Source organism: Triticum urartu, chromosome 7, assembly GCF_003073215.2.
Source record: "Triticum urartu cultivar G1812 chromosome 7, Tu2.1, whole genome shotgun sequence".
NCBI lineage: Eukaryota > Viridiplantae > Streptophyta > Magnoliopsida > Poales > Poaceae > Triticum > Triticum urartu.
The window spans coordinates 1735728-1743780 of record NC_053028.1 but is presented as its reverse complement, the minus strand read 5'-3'; positions in this window follow the sequence as shown (position 1 = coordinate 1743780).

Here is an 8053-nt window from a genome sequence, read left to right as displayed (position 1 = left end):
TCCAAGGGTTCCATGTGTTGGGGAACATAGCAGAAATTCAAAATTTTCCTACGTATCACCAAGATCTATCTATGGAGAAACCAGCAAAGAGGGGAAGGAGAGTGCATCTACATACCCTTGTAGATCGCTAAGCGGAAGCGTTCAAGAGAATGGGGTTGAAGGAGTCATACTCGTCGTGATCCAAATCACCGGAGATCCTAGTGCCGAACAGACGGCACCTCCGCGTTCAACACACGTACAGCCCGGTGACGTCTCCCATGCCTTGATACAGCAAGGAGAGAGGGAGAGGTTGAGAAAGACTCCGTCCAGCAGCAGCACGACGGCGTGGTGGTGGTGGTGGAGGAGCGTGGCAATCCTACAGGGCTTCGCCAAGCACCATGGGAGAGGAGAAGGACTTGGGAGAGGGGGAGGGCTGCGCCAGAACATTGGTGCGGCTGCCCTCCCACCCCCCACATATATATAGGGGCAAGGGAGAGGGGGGCCGGCCCCCTCAGATCCCATCTGAGGAGGGGGCGGCTGCCAAGGGGGGTTGCCTTGCCCCCCAAGGCAAGGGCCCCCCCCCTTTAGGGTTCCCCCAAACCCTAGGCGCATGGGCCTTAGGGGGGAGGCGCCCAGCCCACTAAGGGGCTGGTCCCTCTCCACATACAGCCCATAGGGCCCTCCGTGGCAGGTGGACCCTCCCGGTGGACCCTCGGAACCCCTCCGGTGGTCCCGGTACAATACCGGCAACCCCCCGAATTATTCTGGTGACCGTATGATGACTTCCTATATATAAATCTTTACCTCCGGACCATTCCGGAACTCCTCGTGACATCCGGGATCTCATCCGGGACTCCGAACAACATTCGGTAACCACATACAAACTTCCTTTATAACCCTAGCGTCATCGAACCTTAAGTGTGTAGACCCTACGGGTTCGGGAAGCATGCAGACATGACCGAGACGTTCTCCGGTCAATAACCAACAGCGGAATCTGGATACCCATGTTGGCTCCCACATGTTCCACGATGATCTCATCGGATGAACCACGATGTCGAGGATTCGATCAATCCCGTATACAATTCCCTTTGTCTAGCGGTATTGTACTTGCCCGAGATTCGATCGTCGGTATCCCGATACTTTGTTCAATCTCGTTACCGGCAAGTCTCTTTACTCGTTCCGTAACACATCATCCCGTGATCAACTCCTTGGTCACATTGTGCACATTATGATGATGTCCTACCGAGTGGGCCCAGAGATACCTCTCCGTCACACGGAGTGACAAATCCCAGTCTCGATTCGTGCCAACCCAACAGACACTTTCGGAGATACCCGTAGTGCACCTTTATAGCCACCCAGTTACGTTGTGACGTTTGGCACACCCAAAGTATTCCTACGACAATCCGGGAGTTGCACAATCTCATGGTCTAAGGAAATGATACTTGACATTAGAAAAGCTTTAGCATACGAACTACACGATCTTGTGCTAGGCTCAGGATTGGGTCTTGTCCATCACATCATTCTTCTAATGATGTGATCCCGTTATCAATGACATCCAATGTCCATGGTCAGGAAACCGTAACCATCTATTGATCAACGAGCTAGTCAACTAGAGGCTTACTAGGGACATGGTGTTGTCTATGTATCCACACATGTATCTGAGTTTCCTATCAATACAATTCTAGCATGGATAATAAACGATTATCATGAACAAGGAAATATAATAATAACTAATTTATTATTGCCTCTAGGGCATATTTCCAAAAGTCTCCCACTTGCACTAGAGTCAATAATCTAGTTCGCATCGCCATGTGATTAACACTCACAGGTCACATCGCCATGTGACCAACATCCAAAGAGTTTACTAGTGTCACTAAACTAGTTCACATCATCATGTGATTAAGACTCAATGAGTTCTGGGGTTTGATCATGTTTTGCTTGTGAGAGAGGTTTTAGTCAACGGGTCTGTAACAATCAGATCCGTATGTACTTTGCAAATCTCTAGGTCATATTATAAATGCTGCTTCCACGCTCCACTTGGAGCTATTCCAAATGGTTGCTCCACTATACGTATCCGGTTTGCTACTCAGAGTCATTCGGATAGGTGTTAAAGCTTGCATCGATGTAACCCTTTACGCCGAACTCTTTATCACCTCCATAATCGAGAAACATGTCCTTATTACTCCAAGGATAATTTTGACCGCTATCTAGTGATCCACTCCTGGATCACCTTTGTACCCTCTTGCCAGACATGTGGCAAGGCACACATCAGGTGCGGTACTCAGCATGGCATACCGTATAGAGCCTATGACAAAAGCATAGGGGACGACATTCGTCCTTTCTCTTTCTTCTGCCGTGGTCGAGCTTTAAGTCTTAACTTCATACCTTACAACTCAGGCAAGAACTCCTTCCTTGACTGATCCATCTTGAACACCTTCAAGATCATGTCAAGGTATGTGCTCATTTGAAAATACCATTTAGCATTTTTGATCTATCCTCATAGATCTTGATGCTCAATGTTCAAGTAGCCTAATCCAGGTTTTCTATTGAAAAACACTTTTCAAATAACCCTATATGCTTTCCAGAAATTCTACATCATTTCTGATCCACAATATGTCAACAACATATACTCATCAGAAATTCTATAGTGCTCCCACTCACTTCTTTGGAAATACAAGTTTCTAATAAACTTTGTATAAACCCAAAATCTTTGATATCTCATCAAAGCGTACATTCCAACTCCGAGATGCTTACTCCAGTCCTTAGAAGGATCGCTGGAGTTAGCATACCTTTTAGCATCCTTAGGATCGACAAAACCTTTCTGATTGTATCGCATACAACCTTTCCTTACGAAAACTGGTAAGGAAACTCGTTTTGACATCCATCTGCCAGATTACATAAATGCAGCTAATGCTAACATGATTCCGACGGACTTAAGCATTGCTACGGATGAGAAGATCTCATCGTAGTCAACTCCTTGAACTTGTGAAAACTCTTCGCCACAAGTCGAGCTTCATAGATGGTGACATTACCGTCTACGTCCGTCTTCTTCTTAAAGATCCATTTATCTCAATGGCTTGCCGATCATTGGGCAAGTCCACCAAAGTCCATGCTTTGTTCTGATACATGGATCCTATCTCGGGTTTCATGGCTTCTAACCATTTGTCAGAATTTGGGCCCACCATTGCTTCTCCATAGCTCGTAGGTTCATTGTTGTCTAGCAATATGACCTTCAAGACAGGATTACTGTACCACTCTGAAGCAGTACGCATCCTTGTCACCCTACGAAGTACGGTAATGACTTGATCCGAAGTTTCATGATCACTATCATAAGCTTCTACTTCAATTGGTGTAGGTGCCACAGGAACAACTTCCTGTGCCCTGCTACACACCAGTTGTAGTGACGGTTCAATAACCTCATCAAGTCTCCACCATCCTCCCACTCAATTCTCGAGACAAACCTTTCCTCGAGAAAGGACCCGATTCTAAAATCAATCCCTTATTGCTTTCGGATCTGAGACAGGAGGTATACCCAACTGCTTTGGGTGTCCTATGAAGATGCATTTATCCGCTTTGGGTTCAAGCTTATCAGCCTGAAACTTTTTCACATAAGCGTCGCAGCCCCAAACTTTTAAGAAATGACAGCTTAGGTTTCTCTAAACCATAGTTCATACGGTGTCATCTCATCGGAATTACGTGGTGCCCTATTTAAAGTGAATGTGGTTGTCTCTAATGCCTAACCCATAAACTATCGTGATAATTCGATAAGAGACATCATGGTATGCATCATATCCAATAGGGTGCAGTTATGATGTTTGGACACACCATCACACTATGGTGTTCCAGGCTGTATTAGTTGTGAAACAATTTCCACAATGTCTTAATTCTGTGCCAAACTCGTAATTCAGATATTCATCTCTATGATCATATCATAGATCTTTTATCCTCTTGTCACGACGATCTTTCAACTTCACCCTGAAGTCACTTGAACCTTTCAATAATTCAGACTCGTGATTCATCAAGTAAATATACTCAACATCTACTCAAATCATCTGTGAAGTAAGAACATAAAGATATCCACTACACGCCTCAGTACTCATTGGACTGCACACATCAAAATGTATTACTTCCAACAAGTTGCTTTCTAGTTTCATTTTACTGAAAACGAGGCTTTCAGTCATCTTGCCCATGTGGTATGATTTGCATGTATCAAGTGATTCAAAATCAAGTGAGTCCAAACGGTCCATTTGCATGGAGTTTCTTCATGCATATACACCAATAGACATGGTTCGCATGTCTCAAACTTTTCAAAAACGAGTGAGCCCAAAGATCCATCAACATGGAGCTTCTTCATGCGTTTTATACCGATATGACTTACGTGGCAGTGCCACAAGTAGGTGGCACTATCATTACTATCTTATATCTTTTGGCATGAACATGTGTATCACTACGATCGAGATTCAATAAACCATTCATTTTAGGTGCAAGACCATTGAAGGTATTATTCAAATAAACAGAGTAACTATTATTCTCTTTAAATGAATAACCGTATTGCGATAGTCATAATCCAATCATGTCTATGCTGAACGCAAACACCAAATTACAATTATTTAGGTTTAACACCAATCCCGATGGTAGAGGGAGCGTGCGATGCTTGATCATATCAACATTGGAAACACTTCCAACACATGCCGTCAGCTCACCTTTAGCTAGTCTCCGTTTATTCCGTAGCTTTTATTTCGAGTTACTAACACTTAGCAACCGAACCGGTATCTAATACCCTGGTGCTACTAGGAGTACTAGTAAAGTACACATCAACACAATGTATATCCAATATACTTCTATCGACCTTGCCAGCCTTTTAATCTACCAAGTATCTAGGGTAGTTCTGCTCCAGTGGCTGTTCCCCTTATTACAGAAGCACTTAGTCTTGGGTTTGGGTTCAACTTTGGGTTTCTTCACTAGAACAACAACTGATTTGTTATTCCATGAAGTATCCCTTTCTTGCCCTTGCCCTTCTTGAAACTAGTGGTTTTACTAACCATCAACGATTGATGCTCCCTTTTGATTTCTACTTTCGCGGAGTCAAACATCGCGAATATCTCAAGGATCATCATATATGTCCCTGATATATCATAGTTCATCACGAAGCTCTAGCAGCTTGGTGGTAATGACTTCGGAGAAACATCACTATCTCATCTGGAAGATCAACTCCCACTCGATTCAAATGATTGTTGTACTCAGACAATCTGAGCACAAGCTCAACAATTGAGCTTTTCTCCCTTAGTTTGTGGGCTAAGAAAATCGTCGGAGGTCTTTTACCTCTTGACGTGGGCACGAGCCTGAAATCCCAATTTCAGCCCTCGAAACATCTCATATGTTTCGCGACGTTTCAAAACGTCTTCGATGCCTCAACTCTAAACCGTTTAACTGAACTATCACGTAGTTATTAAAATGTGTATGTCATATGTTCGCAACATCCACAGACGACGTTCGAGGTTCAGCACACTGAGCGGTGCATTAAGGACATAAGCCTTCTATGAAGCAATGAGGACAATCCTCAGTTTACGGACCTAGTCCGCATAATTGCTACTATCAACTTTCAATTAAATTTTCTCTAGGAACATATCTAAATAGTAGAACTGAAGCGTGTGCTACGACATAATTTGCGAAGACCGTTCGACTATGTTCAGGATAATTAAGTTCATCTTATGAACTCCCACTCAGATAGACATCCCTCTAGTCATCTAAGTGATTACATGATCCGATTCTACTAGGCCGTGTCCGATCATCACGTGAGACGGACTAGTCAACATCGGTGAACATCTTCATGTTGATCGTATCTACCATACGACTCATGCTCGACCTTTCGGTCTCTTGTGTTCCGAGGCCATGTCTGTACATGCTAGGCTCGTCAATTCAACCTAAGTGTTTTGCATGTGTTCCAAGGCCATGTCTGCACATGCTAGGCTCGTCAACACCCGTTGTATTCGAACGTAAGAATCTATCACACCCGATCATCACGTGGTGCTTCGAAACGACGAACTTTCGCAACGGTGCACAGTTAGGGGGAACACTTTCTTGAAATTTTAATGAGGGATCATCTTATTTACTACCGTCGTTCTAAGCAAATAAGATGTATAAACATGATAAACATCACATGCAATCAAATAGTGACATGATATGGCCAATATCATATTGCTCCTTTTGATCTCCATCTTCGGGTCTCCATGATCATCATCGTCACCGGCATGACACCATGATCTCCATCATCATGATCTCCATCATCGTGTCTTCATGAAGTTATCTCGCCAACTATTACTTCTACTACTACAGCTAACGGTTAGCAATAAAGTAAAGTAATTACATGGCGTTGTTTAATGACACGCAGGTCATATAATAAATAAAGACAACTCCTATGGTTCCTGCCGGTTGTCATACTCATCGACATGCAAGTCGTGATTCCTATTACAAGAACATGATCAATCTCATACATCACATATCATTCATCACATTCTTCTTGGCCATATCACATCACATAGCATACCCTGCAAAAACAAGTTAGACGTCCTCTAATTGTTGTTTGCATGTTTTACGTGGCTGCTATGGGCTTCTAGCAAGAACGTTTCTTACCTACGCAAAAACCACAACGTGATATGCCAATTGCTATTTACCCTTCATAAGGACCCTTTTCATCGAATCCGATCCGACTAAAGTGGGAGAGACAGACACCCGCCAGCCACCTTATGCAACTAGTGCATGTCAGTCGGTGGAACCGGTCTCACGTAAGCGTACGTGTAAGGTTGGTCCGGGCCGCTTCATCCCACAATGCCGCCGAATCAAGATTGGACTAGTAACGGTAAGCATATTGAACAAAATCAACGCCCACAACTACTTTGTGTTCTACTCATGCATAGAATCTACGCAATAGACCTAGCTCATGATGCCACTGTTAGGGAACATAGCAGAAATTCAAAATTTTCCTACGTATCACCAAGATCTATCTATGGAGAAACCAGCAAAGAGGGGAAGGAGAGTGCATCTACATACCCTTGTAGATCGCTAAGCGGAAGCGTTCAAGAGAACGGGATTGAAGGAGTCGTACTCGTCGTGATCCAAATCACCGGAGATCCTAGTGCCGAACGGACGGCACCTCCGCGTTCAACACACGTACAGCCCGGTGACATCTCCCATGCCTTGATACAGCAAGGAGAGAGGGAGAGGTTGAGGAAGACTCCGTCCAGCAGCAGCACGACGGCGTGGTGGTGGTGGAGGAGCGTGGCAATCCTGCAGGGCTTCGCCAAGCACCACGGGAGAGGAGGACTTGGGAGAGGGGGAGGGCTGCGCCAGAACATTGGTGCGGCTGCCCTCCCACCCCCACATATATATAGGGGCAAGGGAGAGGGGGGCCGGCCCCTCAGATCCCATCCGAGGAGGGGGCGGCGGCCAAGGGGGGTTGCCTTGCCCCCCAAGGCAAGGGGGCGCCCCCCCCCCCTTTAGGGTTCCCCCAAACCCTAGGCGCATGGGCCTTAGGGGGGAGGCGCCCAGCCCACTAAGGGGCTGGTCCCTCTCCACATACAGCCCATAGGGCCCTCCGTGGCAGGTGGACCCTCCCGGTGGACCCCCGGAACCCCTCCGGTGGTCCCGGTACAATACCGGCAACCCCCCGAATTATTCCGGTGACCGTATGATGACTTCCTATATATAAATCTTTACCTCCGGGCCATTCCGGAACTCCTCGTGACGTCCGGGATCTCAACCGAGACTCTGAACAACATTCGGTAACCACATACAAACTTCCTTTATAACCCTAGCGTCATCGAACCTTAAGTGTGTAGACCCTACGGGTTCGGGAAGCATGCAGACATGACCGAGACGTTCTCCGGTCAATAACCAACAGCGGGATCTGGATACCCATGTTGGATCCCACATGTTCCACGATGATCTCATCGGATGAACCACGATGTCGAGGATTCGATCAATCCCGTATACAGTTCCCTTTGTCTAGCGGTATTGTACTTGCCCGAGATTCGATCGTCGGTATCCCGATACTTTGTTCAATCTCGTTACCGGC